Genomic DNA, 20,255 nt, shown 5'->3' on the forward strand with positions numbered 1-20,255 from the left:
GTCCTGTTGAGCATTGACAGCGATTTTGAGATGTTAATAAGCAACATAACATATGGAAAATATAGTTTATTACAAAACGACACTTTAGCGCTATTGCTCCAAAAACACCGTTAACGCACTTACAACAATATGGGTAATTTCCCAAGACTGTGGATCGACAAACTAATGAAAAAATATGCCAAATTTCGTCTGGAGGTACATATTTCGGCCCCAAGATTAAGTTAGAGTAGATTAGAATTAAATAAATCACCGGCTTCTGTGTTAGTTCATCCACCACCTAAATTCCGACTGGGTCAATGTCATATTTAGGTACAATGTAATAATTCTGAGTCCAAAAGATTTTATGACAGTCATGAAGGCAACCATGAATCACAGGAAGGAAGGAAGGACAGGAAGAAAGGAATGTTTTGTTTCATGACGCACTCAACACATTTTAATTACGGTTATACAGCGTCAGACATATTTATCGATCACATAGATAATGAGAATAAAGTAAAATTTGTTTTATTTAACGACGCCTCTAGAGCACAATGATTTTTATCTTATTATCGGCTATTGGACGTCAAATATAAAAATTATGGTCATTCAGACATATTTCTTTAGAGGAAACCCGCTGCCGTCACAAATACCCCTGGACCCCCTAGTGTATTGCTCTTTCCATGCACGTTCGTTCCAAGAATTCATCTGCCCTCCCCCGCCCCCAATGAAGAATCCTATCTACGGACCTGTTTACCACTGAGCTATATCCCTCCCTAAATGGCATATCTACACGTATGCTCAAACTGATTATAAAAAAGGGGAAAAAATCAGTGAAATAATCGTGGTGAGTCCCAAACAATTTATGTATGAACGGTTTCGCATTCACGCGCTACGCCATTCATACAGTGAACCAGAAGAAGACTGGGGGTGAAGCTGCTCATTTCAGAGATAACGGGTAGCGTATCTTTTTTACAGGTACCCCCATACATGTTCCAAACATAAGGCTACTTGACACAGTAGTACTAAATGAAAGGAAATTTCATATATCCTTTGCCCAGATGAAACTAATTGTATTAGATATTTGGCATTAATTTCGGAATTCCGGATATGGGTTAAAAATTCCGGATTTTTCGGAAAATTCCGGAAAGTTGGTCGCCCTGTTACAAACAACACATTCAAATGTTTGACATCCAATGGCCGATGATTAATATATCAATGTGTTACCTTTGCTTACATGTCAATAAATGTAGTTCCCTGATTTGATCTAATTTGCAACTTATTTGAAAAATACATTTTCAGTGCAATCAAAGTATGTGATATTTTTCAGATCACATACTTTAAGAATTTGATAACTGCAAATTTGATGTAAATTAGTCGAGGTCTCGGCACTAGGTTTATTGACATTTAAGCAAACGTACTTGGGTGACACTCCATGGTTGACGTATGCATTCATAGTCATCAAATAAAAACATTTCAATGGCAATTTGACACTGAAAGCTGTCCAGTGTTCAGAAAAGAAAATAACGTTAGGCATAACTTTATTTTGATGTAAGGACATCCAAAATGACGTCATTCGAGATCTCGACTAATTTGCAAAGTTATCAAATTCTTAAAGTATGTGATCTTAAAAATATCACATACTTTGATTGCACTGGAAATGTAAGATATTATATGATAAATATATATATATATATATATATATATATATATATATATTTGTGCGCGCGCGTGTGTGTGTGTGTGTGTGTGTGTGTGAGTGTATTTTATATGCAGTCATCGATCTCTCGAAAACCTTGATCTCTCAAACTAAAGCGACAGTCCTGGACGAAATGCTCAACAAACAAACAAATATTAACAGACTTCGAAAATGTCAAATTTCGATCTCTCAAAATAATATGGTGGTCCCACTTATAAAGATTTAATAGAAAACTGCATTTCTAAACCTCGGTGTGTGTGTGGTGTGATCAAGCTATCCTTGCCAGAGTCGGTTTAAGGATCCGCGGGGCCTGTAGCACATATAACAGCGGGACCACCTTCCTAGGTTATATATTTTGCAACTCCCTCGGGGAGAGGGGAAACATTACCTGGGGAAAATCAATGTACACATCACCGCGGGCCCTCCTGAACCGTTTTTTGTTGTTGTTAGTTTTTTTGGGTTTTTTTTTTTTTTTTTTTTTTTTTTTGGGGGGGGGGGGGGGTCTGCTCTCAAACGAGTGAATCGTAAATATGTATAAATAGTATATCCTTATTTGCATTATTTATAACCATGCGACGCTCATTGCGCTTATCGCCTGTATGGCGTCTCATTGGGTTTTTGTTGTTGTTGTTTTGTTTTTGTTTTTGTGGGGTTTTTTGTGGGGGGGGGGGGGGGGGGGGGTTTGGGTTTTTTTTGAGGGGGTTGTTGGGTTGGGTTTTATTTTTTTTGGGGGGGGGGGGGGTTGCTTACAAGTTTTAAGCTGTTGCTATTTTAACAATATTTTACCTATGGGCGTATACGTTTCACTGAAGGTTGCACATATCCACGTCGTAATGGATGTCAAATATCAAAGGGTGGAACATTTTGAACTATACGTCACAGTCCAATCGATTTTCATCGTGTAGTTTTCATTGGACGTATGGCATTGGTGACCTGGTCATCACCTAGGAGCAGCCAGTTGTATGTCTTGAAATTGTTAACACACGTACATGTGTAACCAAAAATAACGCATGGTTTTCTCACCAGCGGGTGTGTAAGAAATGTGTTCATTATGTATGCTGATGGGTTGTACAACTTAAGCCAATAAATAAACTTGTTGTTGACGTTCATAAGGCAGCTGAACGCATGGACGCGTATTTATCTTTATTTTCGATTGATCATATAAGCAGATGACAAGCCCCAAGTTCAGCCAGCAAACCTTTCGCTAACGTTCGCCAACTATTTGATTGGCCATTTGGTTTACCTTGATGCGCATAAACCAGTCTAGCAGACGGTTTTTCCTGCTCGGTTTGGCTGAATGCATCCCCGTTTGCAACCTAACGTTTCGGTAACGTTCGCGAACTATTTGATTGGTTACCTACGTAGCCATTTGGTTTACAGTGAAACACATAAATCAGTCTGGCGGACGTTTTTCCGCTCGGTTTGGCTGAACACTGCCCACGTTGTTGTAAACAGGTGATACCCGGATGGTTTAATCGCTGTTTGGCTGGGATCTGCGCAGACGTACGGCTGTTAATGATACATAAATTATTACAAAATGGGTCGATTATTACTAAGGTTTCCACGAGTACTCGAGAACTTTGGCACGGGCCGAAGCTAGCACGAGTCAAGTACGTTCATAAGGATTCGAGTACCCGTGCGAGGAATAGCACTCATTTAATTATATTTTTACCTCATTTTGCTATATGCTTTCAGCATGTTACATTATAGGGCTATGAGAATGTGTGAAATGCAATACAATGGCGTGGAGAACAGGCCTCGGTAGTGTCGTGGTTAAGCCATCGGACATAAAGCTGGTAGGTACAGGGTTCGCAGCCCGATACCTTCTCCCACACAGAGCGAGTTTTAATAACTCAATGGGTAGGGCGCGGTCGGTGTGGGATCGATCCCCGTCGATGGACCCATCGGACTATTTCTCGTTCCAGCCAGTGCACCATGACTGGTATATCAAAGGCCGTGGTATGTACAACCCTGTCTGTGGGATGGTGCATATAAAAGATCCCTTGCTGCTAATCGAAAAGAGTTGCCCATGAAGTGGCGACAGCGGGTTTTCTTTCTCAATATCTGTGTGGTCATTAACCATATGTCTGACGCCATATAACCGTGAATAAAATGTGTTGAGTGCGCCGTTAAATAAAACATTTATTTCAATGGGTAGGTATAAGACCACTACACCCTCTTCTCTCTCACTAACCACTAACCACTAACAACTAACTCACTGTCCTGGATAGATAACTGAGGTGTGTGCCCAGGACAGCGTGCTTAATTGGATATCAGCACGAAAATAAGTTAAATTCTAATTCAACATATTTGTAAGAACCAATCTGACTGGATCTCTAATAAAATTTCAGGTAGTAAAACCACCGATATACCGGTCGCAAATTTCCAGGTGTTACCTACGTCACATGTGTTCATACGCGAGGTTTGTTTATCAACAACTATGTCAGACGTGACTGTCTTAGGACCACAACTATAACCCGTTTGGCACATGCTGGGGTAGAAACTCGGAAAGTCATGAACATTTCAAGGCATCGCAGTGAAGCGAGTGTTAGGAGTTATAATGCAGACTCCTTAGAAAGCCCAAAAAGAAAATATTCCTCAATTATTCACGGCATTAATGTTGACGAAACGTCAGCACTGATTCCTCCAAACCCCGCGAAAACAAACTCACAACCTGCACAGTTTGCCCCGGGGAACGAAAATGTTTCTTTTTTTAATTATTCAGATGTACAAAAAATAAAAGTCCCTTACCAAAAACAAATTGAAATCTACAATTCAACAATCCACGTGTACAATTATTTCACAAATTCCCAACAACAGTAAATCTTAACACGCTCACCGTAGTTTAAAAACCAATGCTTTGTTAATGTCAAGGTCGTTTATTATTTCAAACAATTGCTTTATTTGACTGTTGTTATTTTTGTTATCAATTAATAGCTTCACTTTAATTTTCAATTTACCATAGTTTGACACCCAATAGCCGATGTATTTTTCGTGCTTGGGTGTTGTTAATCATTCATTCATTCATTCATTCATTCAGTTAATAGCTACTCGAGAATACAATTCACTGTACATCATGTTGAGAAGAAATTTGAAATAAATTATTTCAAAATTACAAAACGGCGTACTTATTTGTTGAGCGTAGGAATCATTTGTTGGTATGTAAATCGGTCTACATTCGTGAATGACGTCACTGTAATGGCACCATGTCTGTTATAGTTTATTTCAGAAAAACTAATAAAACAGTTGAAATTAGAATAGGCATAACCCTACTGTGTTTTCCGATTTGCGGACGTATATCGGTGATTTTACTGTCGCAAATGACCGTTTTAACTAAATTTGCGACAGTAAAACCACGGATAACGTCCGCAAATCGGAAAACACAGTAGGGTTATCCCCTAAATGAAATAAAAATGAAATGGCATAATTTAGCACCCATCTTCAGCGTTGGAATTAAGATGCATGATGTTATTTTACTGTATTCCCTAGTATCATTATCATTTAGTAAGAGTTGGGTACTTTGGATCCGGATCAAGTTTGACCCTCGAGTACTCGAATTCAATATTTTTGGACGTGTGGAGGCCATAATTATTACAAAATGGGCCATAAAACTGGACACAAAGCAGCCCAGATCAACGCCCCTACAAAGACTAAAAGGTGATAAGGAAAGAAAAAGAAAGAAATGTTTTATTTAACCACGCACTCAACACATTTTATTTACGGTTATATGGCGTCAGACATATGGTTAAGGACCACACAGATTTTGAGAGGAAACCCGTTGTCGCCACTACATGGGCTACTCTTCCGATTGGCAGCAAGGGATCTTTTATTTGCGCTTCCCACAGGCAGGATAGCACAAACCATGGCCTTTGTTGAACCAGTTATGGATCACTGGTCGGTGCAAATGGTTTACACCTACTCACTGAGCCTTGCGGAGCACTCACTCAGGGTTTGGAGTCGGTATCTGGATTAAAAATCCCATGCCTCGACTGGGATCCGAACCCAGTACCTACCAGCCTGTAGACCGATGGCCTAACCACGACGCCACCGAGGCCGGTAATAAGGAAGGGTGGTAATGTTTTAATTAGCGACGCACTTTATTTACGGTTATATGGCGTCGGACATATGGCTAAGGACCACACAGATATTGAGAGAGGAAACCCGCTGTCGCCACTTCATGGGCTACTCTTTTCGATTAATAGCAAATGATATTTTATATGTGCCATTCCACAGACAGGATACTGCATATCACTGCCTTTGTTACACTAGTCGTGGTACACTGGCTGGCACGAAAAATAGCTCAATGTGCGCACCGACGGGAAGCGATCCCCTTATCGGTTGGTGTCTGCGTGCAGTAATGTATGTATATATGTATGTATGTATGTACGTATGTATGTATGTATGTATGTGTGTGTGTGTGTGTTTGTGTGTCTCTGTATGTATGTATGTATGTGTGTGTTTGTGTGTGTGTATGTATGTATGTATGTATGTATGTATGTATGTATGTATGTCTGTATGTATGTATCTGTTGGCATGCTATATTTATTTCAACATGCTCTGTTCTGTGGCTGTTTTGATTTAGTAAACTAGCGAGGGAGTGGCAGTCTTCTTTTGTGCGGTGCAGGAAGGATGCATTTTCCAGTAAAGGATATCGGATGTGGTTGTCCTAGAAACGAGGCACTAGACAGAGATTCGTGAAATCAACCACTAGTTTGCCAAATGCCCATTCGACTCTGTACTGTGCAGAGATGCGGTTTTTATCGCAGATAACGAGTTTGTCGTTTAGCTTTTATTACTCATTTTAACGGGACAGACCCTAGTTTTTAAACATTAAACGGCCTGCTACACGATACGAGTGACTCGTACGAGTGACTCGGATTGCAACGCCAACAAGCAAATCGTAACGTGTGGCATGCCATACGATTGAATCGGCCCGAGTCACTCGTACGAGTCGAAGTTTAGAACCTGTTCTATTTTCATACGATTGAATCGGACGTTTGGTGACGTTGACCAATCAGATCATAGCACCGATAAACTGGGCCCTCTGAGTGTAATGGCGGAAAACTGTGTTCGTTTATGGTAGCAGAGAAGTAAATCATAACACACTGTCCACTATATTAACATAAATTTTAAAAAATAGAAAAAGAGAATTTTCCCAGGTGAATCACACATGTAGTGATGATGGCCAGTCCTTGTTTTGTGCAGCAAGTATGTCTGAACTGGGTGATGTCAACCTAAATCTGGAAATAATCTCTTATTTTTGGAGGCACCCCCCATTTTGCCATTTCACGGCTGCTAGGAAGTCTCTCCACCCCGACCACGTATTCATACTCGGTATGTACAAATCACTCATGGAAAGTGAGATCTCATTCAACACAACTGTGCACCATAAATGTAGGTGCAATTCCTGTCAAAGATCCAATTTCTTACCTATTTTCAAACTCATAAATTATTTTATTCAAATAGGGGGTGTATTTTAAAAGCACTATCTTCGTGGGCAACACGACGCTCATTGGTCAATTTACTTCTCTGCAACCTTAAGAACAAAAAATATTTTTCGGTTTATAAATTTTATTGCTCCAACATGAATACTAACATTTTGCACTTCACGAAAGTCACTTGGTTATATGTTGACGACTGGTCAAGGGGAGAGAACTCTTTGAGGAGTGTCACTGTATTGGTCTGATATGGCCTGTAAAAAATGGGGAAAACATTATTAGTATGATACACTGGAATTGTTTTGTTTAAATAAAGATTTCTATTTTAGGCCAAGTCTGACTGATTGCTAAACCTGGTAATATCATACTGTATACAGGGGGGTATTTTCAGGCCACCTCACCTGTCCCTCAATTTTTACATTTGATTTTAAAGTTGAAAATTGTGGAATGTGGGAAACATTTTCTAATTACTTCAGTGATTATCACAAAACTGTTGCTCTATTTGGAGTATCTTTGGCATATTGGGTAACCACTAGCAGCCATACGTCCACCATGACACAACAGCATGTTGTTTCAGTGTGTTGTTACTACATACCAGGACAAAGTATTCAGTGGGGGGTATTCTGCGGACCTGGCAAATGTTTTCCCAGAGGCAGGATTATTTGTCAGTCAGATAATTTTGAAAAGTGAGAACATGTTTTTGTCACACTGGGGCAGACTACAGAAAATTAAATTTATATACTGACATTGAGAAATTATTATGGGGAAACCCCCTGCCAAGAAAAAAAAAGTTTTGGGTAGACCCCCTAACAGAAAAAATGTATATGTAATTGGTCACAAATTCCATCACCAAAAACAAAGTACACTGCTCCCAAATGCCACCAAATCACCTACCTGTACCAGGCTGTCCAGGGAAGACTTTGATGCAGTGGCTAAGCCGTCAACGAGTCGAGGTGCATCTTCATATGTGGTCACCGATTCACAGGGGATGACTGGCAATATGCGGTTACTTCGGCCTCACCCAGCTGTTCCCGATGCCTTGGAAGATTTCCTGAAACAAAACAATCAAGACTTAGATGGCTATAAACTTCTTCATTGTGGTAAAGTGCTCAATCTATTCAATGAATCTTATCGAGAACATAGAAATAACTTCCCAACATGTGATGGTGATCTGAAGTATGACGAACAGTCCTATCAACAATGGGGTATGTGTTGGCGCCTAGGTTTAAAATGTGAGCTATGTCATTTTAGATCGAAGAAGCACAAATTGTACGAAGAAGTCACTGTACACACTGCACGAGGTCAGAAAGCTGCTCAGCCTAATATTGGGATACATGTTGGCCTTATGAATACATCAGTTGGAATTACAGGATTTCGCGATTCCTTATCCGCAGCTGGTATCCCTGTTGGAAGCAAGCGTGGAATGCAGAATTCAGCCAATTATGTTGGATCCAAAACAGTGTACATAAACAGACAGGATATGAAAGAAAGACGGTCTAATTTGGTTCGACTAAACAAACTAAAAGGTTTTACCAGTGATCACAAGATAAGTGTTGAGGGAGACTGCCGTTACAACAACAGACTTTTCGGTGGGAACTCGAGCACACCCCTCCAGCCTGCAACTCAAGCGGTCTACACCATTGCTGAGAACGAAACACCTAAAAAGGAAATTATTGGGATATACACTGCAAACAAACTTTGCAAAAAAGCCGAAATCCTCAGATCTAAGGGAGAGAAAATTACATGTCCAGATCACGGTGGAAAATGTACAGCCAATTTCAAGACAACAGATTCCATCGGCAATGAGGGCTTATATGCAGAAAAATGCGTGAATGAATTTCAAGTGGACGAAGACAAACTCAACATTGGTTATTTCACGACTGATGGCGATTCACATGCTACTGACGGTGCTACCCGGGCGCAGACAGGTTCCATTGAAAATGTACGTGACACTAGACATTTTTCTAAAAGTCAGCAAAAGGCCATTGAAAAAGTTTCATTTAGCTTAACCATGTTTCCGGGGGAAAATAAATCAGACCGACAGAAAGTACAGCGATGTTTTTGCCATCGACATCAAGCAACGTTGTCACCTCGAACTTGACATCGCCCACCGTCAACTTGCAGGAGATATCACTAAAATAGTTAGAAAAATGACGTACACCATCGATTCCATCGTGGCCTGTGTGAGTGGCAACTGTTCAACACTGTGTCAAAGGCATTCATTTGTGTGTTCGGGCAGGCGGATCAAGGCATGGAAACCTGCCTATTTACCTGCAGATTCAGTTCTGAAAATGAAAGAAGGCGATAAAGAATTGTTAAGAAAATGCCTAGAACTTCGACTCGGCAAAACTGCACTTCTTAAAACAAAACTCAATACAAACACTCAAAAAGTAGAAAGTGTCAACCGGGCTTATACTAGAACAAATCCGAAACAAGTGACATTCTATCGCAACTTTGAAGCAAGAATACACAGTGCAGCCCACATGCTCAACAAAGGAATTCTAAAGTCTACTGTTACAAGATGTCAACTAGTGGGAGCCCCACTGACTGGAAGAATACACGCCCTCGCAGAACTGAAAGCTCGGGAACGTGAAGACCGGTATCATGCTACTAGGAAAAAAACTACTCGGTACAGATCCCGAAGAAATTATCTCCGCAAGGTTCGATACCAGCGATATGATGACAAACACAACAGTACTGCAAGAACAACCTACAAGAAGAATGTACTTGACTCCGAAGTTGTACCACCATGTCTAACAGATCATACGTACCTGTCCCCAAGAAGAAAAAAACAGTCTCTATAACCTGGATGGCCGATGCAGTGTTTCGGGACAATGTTTAGACAGTGTTGACGGTTGTTGTTAACATAATGTGGTTCGAGGCTCAAGTGTTCAATATTAACACAGAGGGAGTGGTGACATAAATGTGATACATCCATGCTACGAGGTATGTCAAAGTGATTGTGGTGGAGCATATACTGGAGTCGGTGTACTTTAAAAGTTTGGTGTTTTGGACGACCAGGTATTTTTGCATGAATAACTCCATATTTGTTATAATCCTTTCTTTTGTCCCATTTTTGGCAGCCTGTCCCCAAATTACACATCCCATATTTGGCATCTTTTCAGTCTTGGCCAATATACGATTTTTCATAGTCAATACCCAGTTTGAGTTCACCTCAAACTTAACATTTGTTGTTGTTGTGGTCATATTACATCAGTGATTATGTAATAAATTATAAAAATTAAAGCAGCCAATTTCTGGCTCCATTAAAATTATGAAATATACAAATACATTGTTATTATTACCTTGGAAACCAGTGTGGTGTGAATTCCAGTGGTATGTGTCAAGAGTGTCTTCAGGTAGCAGAGAAGTAAATCATAACACACTGTCCACTATATTAACATAAATTTAAAAAAATAGAAAAAGAGAATTTTCCCAGGTGAATCACACATGTAGTGATGATGGCCAGTCCTTGTTTTGTGCAGCAAGTATGTCTGAACTGGGTGATGTCAACCTAAATCTGGAAATAATCTCTTATTTTTGGAGGCACCCCCCATTTTGCCATTTCACGGCTGCTAGGAAGTCTCTCCACCCCGACCACGTATTCATACTCAGTATGTACAAATCACTCATGGAAAGTGAGATCTCATTCAACACAACTGTGCACCATAAATGTAGGTGCAATTCCTGTCAAAGATCCAATTTCTTACCTATTTTCAAACTCATAAATTATTTTATTCAAATAGGGGGTGTATTTTAAAAGCACTATCTTCGTGGGCAACACGACGCTCATTGGTCAATTTACTTCTCTGCAACCTTAAGAACAAAAAATATTTTTCGGTTTATAAATTTTATTGCTCCAACATGAATACTAACATTTTGCACTTCACGAAAGTCACTTGGTTATATGTTGACGACTGGTCAAGGGGAGATAACTCTTTGAGGAGTGTCACTGTATTGGTCTGATATGGCCTGTAAAAAATGGGGAAAACATTATTAGTATGATACACTGGAATTGTTTTGTTTAAATAAAGATTTCTATTTTAGGCCAAGTCTGACTGATTGCTAAACCTGGTAATATCATACTGTATACAGGGGGGTATTTTCAGGCCACCTCACCTGTCCCTCAATTTTTACATTTGATTTTAAAGTTGAAAATTGTGGAATGTGGGAAACATTTTCTAATTACTTCAGTGATTATCACAAAACTGTTGCTCTATTTGGAGTATCTTTGGCATATTGGGTAACCACTAGCAGCCATACGTCCACCATGACACAACAGCATGTTGTTTCAGTGTGTTGTTACTACATACCAGGACAAAGTATTCAGTGGGGGGTATTCTGCGGACCTGGCAAATGTTTTCCCAGAGGCAGGATTATTTGTCAGTCAGATAATTTTGAAAAGTGAGAACATGTTTTTGTCACACTGGGGCAGACTACAGAAAATTAAATTTATATACTGACATTGAGAAATTATTATGGGGAAACCCCCTGCCAAGAAAAAAAAAGTTTTGGGTAGACCCCCTAACAGAAAAAATGTATATGTAATTGGTCACAAATTCCATCACCAAAAACAAAGTACACTGCTCCCAAATGCCACCAAATCACCTACCTGTACCAGGCTGTCCAGGGAAGACTTTGATGCAGTGGCTAAGCCGTCAACGAGTCGAGGTGCATCTTCATATGTGGTCACCGATTCACAGGGGATGACTGGCAATATGCGGTTACTTCGGCCTCACCCAGCTGTTCCCGATGCCTTGGAAGATTTCCTGAAACAAAACAATCAAGACTTAGATGGCTATAAACTTCTTCATTGTGGTAAAGTGCTCAATCTATTCAATGAATCTTATCGAGAACATAGAAATAACTTCCCAACATGTGATGGTGATCTGAAGTATGACGAACAGTCCTATCAACAATGGGGTATGTGTTGGCGCCTAGGTTTAAAATGTGAGCTATGTCATTTTAGATCGAAGAAGCACAAATTGTACGAAGAAGTCACTGTACACACTGCACGAGGTCAGAAAGCTGCTCAGCCTAATATTGGGATACATGTTGGCCTTATGAATACATCAGTTGGAATTACAGGATTTCGCGATTCCTTATCCGCAGCTGGTATCCCTGTTGGAAGCAAGCGTGGAATGCAGAATTCAGCCAATTATGTTGGATCCAAAACAGTGTACATAAACAGACAGGATATGAAAGAAAGACGGTCTAATTTGGTTCGACTAAACAAACTAAAAGGTTTTACCAGTGATCACAAGATAAGTGTTGAGGGAGACTGCCGTTACAACAACAGACTTTTCGGTGGGAACTCGAGCACACCCCTCCAGCCTGCAACTCAAGCGGTCTACACCATTGCTGAGAACGAAACACCTAAAAAGGAAATTATTGGGATATACACTGCAAACAAACTTTGCAAAAAAGCCGAAATCCTCAGATCTAAGGGAGAGAAAATTACATGTCCAGATCACGGTGGAAAATGTACAGCCAATTTCAAGACAACAGATTCCATCGGCAATGAGGGCTTATATGCAGAAAAATGCGTGAATGAATTTCAAGTGGACGAAGACAAACTCAACATTGGTTATTTCACGACTGATGGCGATTCACATGCTACTGACGGTGCTACCCGGGCGCAGACAGGTTCCATTGAAAATGTACGTGACACTAGACATTTTTCTAAAAGTCAGCAAAAGGCCATTGAAAAAGTTTCATTTAGCTTAACCATGTTTCCGGGGGAAAATAAATCAGACCGACAGAAAGTACAGCGATGTTTTGCCATCGACATCAAGCAACGTTGTCACCTCGAACTTGACATCGCCCACCGTCAACTTGCAGGAGATATCACTAAAATAGTTAGAAAAATGACGTACACCATCGATTCCATCGTGGCCTGTGTGAGTGGCAACTGTTCAACACTGTGTCAAAGGCATTCATTTGTGTGTTCGGGCAGGCGGATCAAGGCATGGAAACCTGCCTATTTACCTGCAGATTCAGTTCTGAAAATGAAAGAAGGCGATAAAGAATTGTTAAGAAAATGCCTAGAACTTCGACTCGGCAAAACTGCACTTCTTAAAACAAAACTCAATACAAACACTCAAAAAGTAGAAAGTGTCAACCGGGCTTATACTAGAACAAATCCGAAACAAGTGACATTCTATCGCAACTTTGAAGCAAGAATACACAGTGCAGCCCACATGCTCAACAAAGGAATTCTAAAGTCTACTGTTACAAGATGTCAACTAGTGGGAGCCCCACTGACTGGAAGAATACACGCCCTCGCAGAACTGAAAGCTCGGGAACGTGAAGACCGGTATCATGCTACTAGGAAAAAAACTACTCGGTACAGATCCCGAAGAAATTATCTCCGCAAGGTTCGATACCAGCAATATGATGACAAACACAACAGTACTGCAAGAACAACCTACAAGAAGAATGTACTTGACTCCGAAGTTGTACCACCATGTCTAACAGATCATACGTACCTGTCCCCAAGAAGAAAAAAACAGTCTCTATAACCTGGATGGCCGATGCAGTGTTTCGGGACAATGTTTAGACAGTGTTGACGGTTGTTGTTAACATAATGTGGTTCGAGGCTCAAGTGTTCAATATTAACACAGAGGGAGTGGTGACATAAATGTGATACATCCATGCTACGAGGTATGTCAAAGTGATTGTGGTGGAGCATATACTGGAGTCGGTGTACTTTAAAAGTTTGGTGTTTTGGACGACCAGGTATTTTTGCATGAATAACTCCATATTTGTTATAATCCTTTCTTTTGTCCCATTTTTGGCAGCCTGTCCAAATTACACATCCCATATTTGGCATCTTTTCAGTCTTGGCCAATATACGATTTTTCATAGTCAATACCCAGTTTGAGTTCACCTCAAACTTAACATTTGTTGTTGTTGTGGTCATATTACATCAGTGATTATGTAATAAATTATAAAAATTAAAGCAGCCAATTTCTGGCTCCATTAAAATTATGAAATATACAAATACATTGTTATTATTACCTTGGAAACCAGTGTGGTGTGAATTCCAGTGGTATGTGTCAAGAGTGTCTTCAGGTAGCAGAGAAGTAAATCATAACACACTGTCCACTATATTAACATAAATTTAAAAAAATAGAAAAAGAGAATTTTCCCAGGTGAATCACACATGTAGTGATGATGGCCAGTCCTTGTTTTGTGCAGCAAGTATGTCTGAACTGGGTGATGTCAACCTAAATCTGGAAATAATCTCTTATTTTTGGAGGCACCCCCCATTTTGCCATTTCACGGCTGCTAGGAAGTCTCTCCACCCCGACCACGTATTCATACTCAGTATGTACAAATCACTCATGGAAAGTGAGATCTCATTCAACACAACTGTGCACCATAAATGTAGGTGCAATTCCTGTCAAAGATCCAATTTCTTACCTATTTTCAAACTCATAAATTATTTTATTCAAATAGGGGGTGTATTTTAAAAGCACTATCTTCGTGGGCAACACGACGCTCATTGGTCAATTTACTTCTCTGCAACCTTAAGAACAAAAAATATTTTTCGGTTTATAAATTTTATTGCTCCAACATGAATACTAACATTTTGCACTTCACGAAAGTCACTTGGTTATATGTTGACGACTGGTCAAGGGGAGATAACTCTTTGAGGAGTGTCACTGTATTGGTCTGATATGGCCTGTAAAAAATGGGGAAAACATTATTAGTATGATACACTGGAATTGTTTTGTTTAAATAAAGATTTCTATTTTAGGCCAAGTCTGACTGATTGCTAAACCTGGTAATATCATACTGTATACAGGGGGGTATTTTCAGGCCACCTCACCTGTCCCTCAATTTTTACATTTGATTTTAAAGTTGAAAATTGTGGAATGTGGGAAACATTTTCTAATTACTTCAGTGATTATCACAAAACTGTTGCTCTATTTGGAGTATCTTTGGCATATTGGGTAACCACTAGCAGCCATACGTCCACCATGACACAACAGCATGTTGTTTCAGTGTGTTGTTACTACATACCAGGACAAAGTATTCAGTGGGGGGTATTCTGCGGACCTGGCAAATGTTTTCCCAGAGGCAGGATTATTTGTCAGTCAGATAATTTTGGAAAGTGAGAACATGTTTTTGTCACACTGGGGCAGACTACAGAAAATTAAATTTATATACTGAAATTGAGAAATTATTATGGGGAAACCCCCTGCCAAGAAAAAAAAAGTTTTGGGTAGACCCCCTAACAGAAAAAAATGTATATCTAATTGGTCACAAATTCCATCACCAAAAACAAAGTACACTGCTCCCAAATGCCACCAAATCACCTACCTGTACCAGGCTGTCCAGGGAAGACTTTGATGCAGTGGCTAAGCCGTCAACGAGTCGAGGTGCATCTTCATATGTGGTCACCGATTCACAGGGGATGACTGGCAATATGCGGTTACTTCGGCCTCACCCAGCTGTTCCCGATGCCTTGGAAGATTTCCTGAAACAAAACAATCAAGACTTAGATGGCTATAAACTTCTTCATTGTGGTAAAGTGCTCAATCTATTCAATGAATCTTATCGAGAACATAGAAATAACTTCCCAACATGTGATGGTGATCTGAAGTATGACGAACAGTCCTATCAACAATGGGGTATGTGTTGGCGCCTAGGTTTAAAATGTGAGCTATGTCATTTTAGATCGAAGAAGCACAAATTGTACGAAGAAGTCACTGTACACACTGCACGAGGTCAGAAAGCTGCTCAGCCTAATATTGGGATACATGTTGGCCTTATGAATACATCAGTTGGAATTACAGGATTTCGCGATTCCTTATCCGCAGCTGGTATCCCTGTTGGAAGCAAGCGTGGAATGCAGAATTCAGCCAATTATGTTGGATCCAAAACAGTGTACATAAACAGACAGGATATGAAAGAAAGACGGTCTAATTTGGTTCGACTAAACAAACTAAAAGGTTTTACCAGTGATCACAAGATAAGTGTTGAGGGAGACTGCCGTTACAACAACAGACTTTTCGGTGGGAACTCGAGCACACCCCTCCAGCCTGCAACTCAAGCGGTCTACACCATTGCTGAGAACGAAACACCTAAAAAGGAAATTATTGGGATATACACTGCAAACAAACTTTGCAAAAAAGCCGAAATCCTCAGATCTAAGGGAGAGAAAATTACATGTCCAGATCACGGTGGAAAATGTACAGCCAATTTCAAGACAACAGATTCCATCGGCAATGAGGGCTTATATGCAGAAAAATGCGTGAATGAATTTCAAGTGGACGAAGACAAACTCAACATTGGTTATTTCACGACTGATGGCGATTCACATGCTACTGACGGTGCTACCCGGGCGCAGACAGGTTCCATTGAAAATGTTACGTGACACTAGACATTTTTCTAAAAGTCAGCAAAAGGCCATTGAAAAAGTTTCATTTAGCTTAACCATGTTTCCGGGGGAAAATAAATCAGACCGACAGAAAGTACAGCGATGTTTTGCCATCGACATCAAGCAACGTTGTCACCTCGAACTTGACATCGCCCACCGTCAACTTGCAGGAGATATCACTAAAATAGTTAGAAAAATGACGTACACCATCGATTCCATCGTGGCCTGTGTGAGTGGCAACTGTTCAACACTGTGTCAAAGGCATTCATTTGTGTGTTCGGGCAGGCGGATCAAGGCATGGAAACCTGCCTATTTACCTGCAGATTCAGTTCTGAAAATGAAAGAAGGCGATAAAGAATTGTTAAGAAAATGCCTAGAACTTCGACTCGGCAAAACTGCACTTCTTAAAACAAAACTCAATACAAACACTCAAAAAGTAGAAAGTGTCAACCGGGCTTATACTAGAACAAATCCGAAACAAGTGACATTCTATCGCAACTTTGAAGCAAGAATACACAGTGCAGCCCACATGCTCAACAAAGGAATTCTAAAGTCTACTGTTACAAGATGTCAACTAGTGGGAGCCCCACTGACTGGAAGAATACACGCCCTCGCAGAACTGAAAGCTCGGGAACGTGAAGACCGGTATCATGCTACTAGGAAAAAAACTACTCGGTACAGATCCCGAAGAAATTATCTCCGCAAGGTTCGATACCAGCAATATGATGACAAACACAACAGTACTGCAAGAACAACCTACAAGAAGAATGTACTTGACTCCGAAGTTGTACCACCATGTCTAACAGATCATACGTACCTGTCCCCAAGAAGAAAAAAACAGTCTCTATAACCTGGATGGCCGATGCAGTGTTTCGGGACAATGTTTAGACAGTGTTGACGGTTGTTGTTAACATAATGTGGTTCGAGGCTCAAGTGTTCAATATTAACACAGAGGGAGTGGTGACATAAATGCGATACATCCATGCTACGAGGTATGTCAAAGTGATTGTGGTGGAGCATATACTGGAGTCGGTGTACTTTAAAAGTTTGGTGTTTTGGACGACCAGGTATTTTTGCATGAATAACTCCATATTTGTTATAATCCTTTCTTTTGTCCCATTTTTGGCAGCCTGTCCAAATTACACATCCCATATTTGGCATCTTTTCAGTCTTGGCCAATATACGATTTTTCATAGTCAATACCCAGTTTGAGTTCACCTCAAACTTAACATTTGTTGTTGTGTGGTCATATTACATCAGTGATTATGTAATAAATTATAAAAATTAAAGCAGCCAATTTCTGGCTCCATTAAAATTATGAAATATACAAATACATTGTTATTATTACCTTGGAAACCAGTGTGGTGTGAATTCCAGTGGTATGTGTCAAGAGTGTCTTCAGGTAGCAGAGAAGTAAATCATAACACACTGTCCACTATATTAACATAAATTTAAAAAATAGAAAAAGAGAATTTTCCCAGGTGAATCACACATGTAGTGATGATGGCCAGTCCTTGTTTTGTGCAGCAAGTATGTCTGAACTGGGTGATGTCAACCTAAATCTGGAAATAATCTCTTATTTTTGGAGGCACCCCCCATTTTGCCATTTCACGGCTGCTAGGAAGTCTCTCCACCCCGACCACGTATTCATACTCGGTATGTACAAATCACTCATGGAAAGTGAGATCTCATTCAACACAACTGTGCACCATAAATGTAGGTGCAATTCCTGTCAAAGATCCAATTTCTTACCTATTTTCAAACTCATAAATTATTTTATTCAAATAGGGGGTGTATTTTAAAAGCACTATCTTCGTGGGCAACACGACGCTCATTGGTCAATTTACTTCTCTGCAACCTTATCGTCTGCACAAACCCAACCGCTCATAGAGTTGTACCAGGGACACAACTCTTGTGGGATGTGTCCAGTTGTCTGTATAAAGATAGGAACGTCAGGACAGCAGCATTCTTGTCCATACACGTTGCTTTCAATGAAGCAACCGGTATAAAAAAAAAAGGTTACTGCCAAGTAGCGGCCTAAGTATAATAGCATTGATAAAAATTTGATTCAATAAGCAACAACTTGTTTCACTGTACATAGGCAGTGTAGCGACTGGGCGGATCCTTCCCAGAGTTGTATTCAAGGGAGTTACCTGTCTGAAAAGGGGTGTAAATCCAAATAATAATCGACGTAGCCAAATGATGTTTTTATTAAATATTATGTATGTTCGGTATATTTGTTGCGTTCGATGTTTTTGCGTATTCTAATTTCATACCAGGAAGTGCCACTTCAAGTGGCGATTGTCAGTATTTGTGAACGAAGTAAACACTTTTCTTATTTTAATAGCCAATCCGAATTTGAATATAAAGCAGAAACACAAATACTGGTAAGTGTGCACTTTTAAACAAAGAAAACTACGATATCAATATATTTATTGTACTTTAAACTAATCGTTCACAGGTCTGTTGTTTATGAATCCTCAAACGTCCCTAACTGCGTTATTTGTAACTCCGTTCAGTTTTATTTTTTTCGTGCATGTAGTCGGCCTTATTGTTATTCAGCAAAAAACATGAGTTGTTTTAGCAATGAATAATTTAATTTTTAAGTTAGCCCGTCGGTTTTACCTGTGTATCCATTGGTGGACCCGAGGGGGGAGGGGGGGGGGGGGGGCTCACATGGTCATTTTCATGCTGGCCTGTGGCCCAGACTCGCCCGTTTTGCTATTTTTAATATTTTTTGCTTTACACAATATACAACACTGAAATAGCCCGCGAAATATGTCTGAGCTTCTTTAGGTGTGCCATGCCTTGGGGAGGGATAAAGCAGGGCGGGGAGGCGTAAAGAAAGGGAAGTGGGTTCCTATGGTAGCAGAGTCGTATGTATTGTCCGAGGTGGAATGTAAAACTGGCAGACGAAAACAAATCAAGCGTGGCTGGGAGATCGAATTTTGGAAGCGGGGGGGACCTCGAACTTTGACATCGCCCACCGTCAACTTGCAGGAGATATCACAAAAATAGTTAGAAAAATGACGTACACCATCGATTCCATCGTGGCCTGTGTGAGTGGCAACTGTTCAACACTGTGTCAAAGGCATTCATTTGTGTGTTCGGGCAGGCGGATCAAGGCATGGAAACCTGCCTATTTACCTGCAGATTCAGTTCTGAAAATGAAAGAAGGCGATAAAGAATTGTTAAGAAAATGCCTAGAACTTCGACTCGGCAAAACTGCCACTTCTTAAAACAAAACTCAATACAAACACCTCAAAAAGTAGAAAGTGTCAACCGGGCTTATACTAGAACAAATCCGAAACAGTGACATTCTATCGCAACTTTGAAGCAAGAATACACAGTGCAGCCCACATGCTCAACAAAGGAATTCTAAAGTCTACTGTTACAAGATGTCAACTAGTGGGGAGCCCCACTGACTGGAAGAATACACGCCCTCGCAGAACTGAAAGCTCGGGAACGTGAAGACCGGTATCATGCTACTAGGAAAAAAACTACTCGGTACAGATCCCGAAGAAATTATCTCCGCAAGGTTCGATACCAGCAATATGATGACAAACACAACAGTACTGCAAGAACAACCTACAAGAAGAATGTACTTGACTCCGAAGTTGTACCACCATGTCTAACAGATCATACGTACCTGTCCCCAAGAAGAAGAAAACAGTCTCTATAACCTGGATGGCCGATGCAGTGTTTCGGGACAATGTTTAGACAGTGTTGACGGTTGTTGTTAACATAATGTGGT

General features: G+C 40.3%; 1 long non-coding RNA gene across 3 annotated transcripts; it reads right to left on the reverse strand.

Moving 5' to 3' along the window:
* Nucleotides 1-7,329: 7,329 nt before the first annotated feature.
* Nucleotides 7,330-17,709, reverse strand: LOC121385435. 3 transcript variants are annotated; one of them, XR_005959544.1, is made up of 12 exons: nt 16,707-17,709; nt 16,081-16,205; nt 15,442-15,598; nt 14,705-14,800; nt 12,990-13,115; nt 12,365-12,489; nt 11,726-11,882; nt 10,990-11,085; nt 9,273-9,398; nt 8,647-8,771; nt 8,008-8,164; nt 7,330-7,367 (listed from the first exon to the last, which is right to left on the reverse strand). It is a non-coding gene; the product is annotated as an uncharacterized LOC121385435 (long non-coding RNA). The 3 variants fall into 3 exon arrangements; XR_005959546.1 differs by lacking the exons at nt 7,330-7,367; nt 14,705-14,800 and having other exon boundaries at nt 8,005-8,164; XR_005959545.1 differs by lacking the exons at nt 7,330-7,367; nt 10,990-11,085 and having other exon boundaries at nt 8,005-8,164.
* Between the last annotated feature and the right edge of the window lie 2,546 nt (nt 17,710-20,255).

The sequence above is a fragment of the Gigantopelta aegis genome, chromosome 11 (assembly GCF_016097555.1).
Source record: "Gigantopelta aegis isolate Gae_Host chromosome 11, Gae_host_genome, whole genome shotgun sequence".
Taxonomy (NCBI): domain Eukaryota; kingdom Metazoa; phylum Mollusca; class Gastropoda; order Neomphalida; family Peltospiridae; genus Gigantopelta; species Gigantopelta aegis.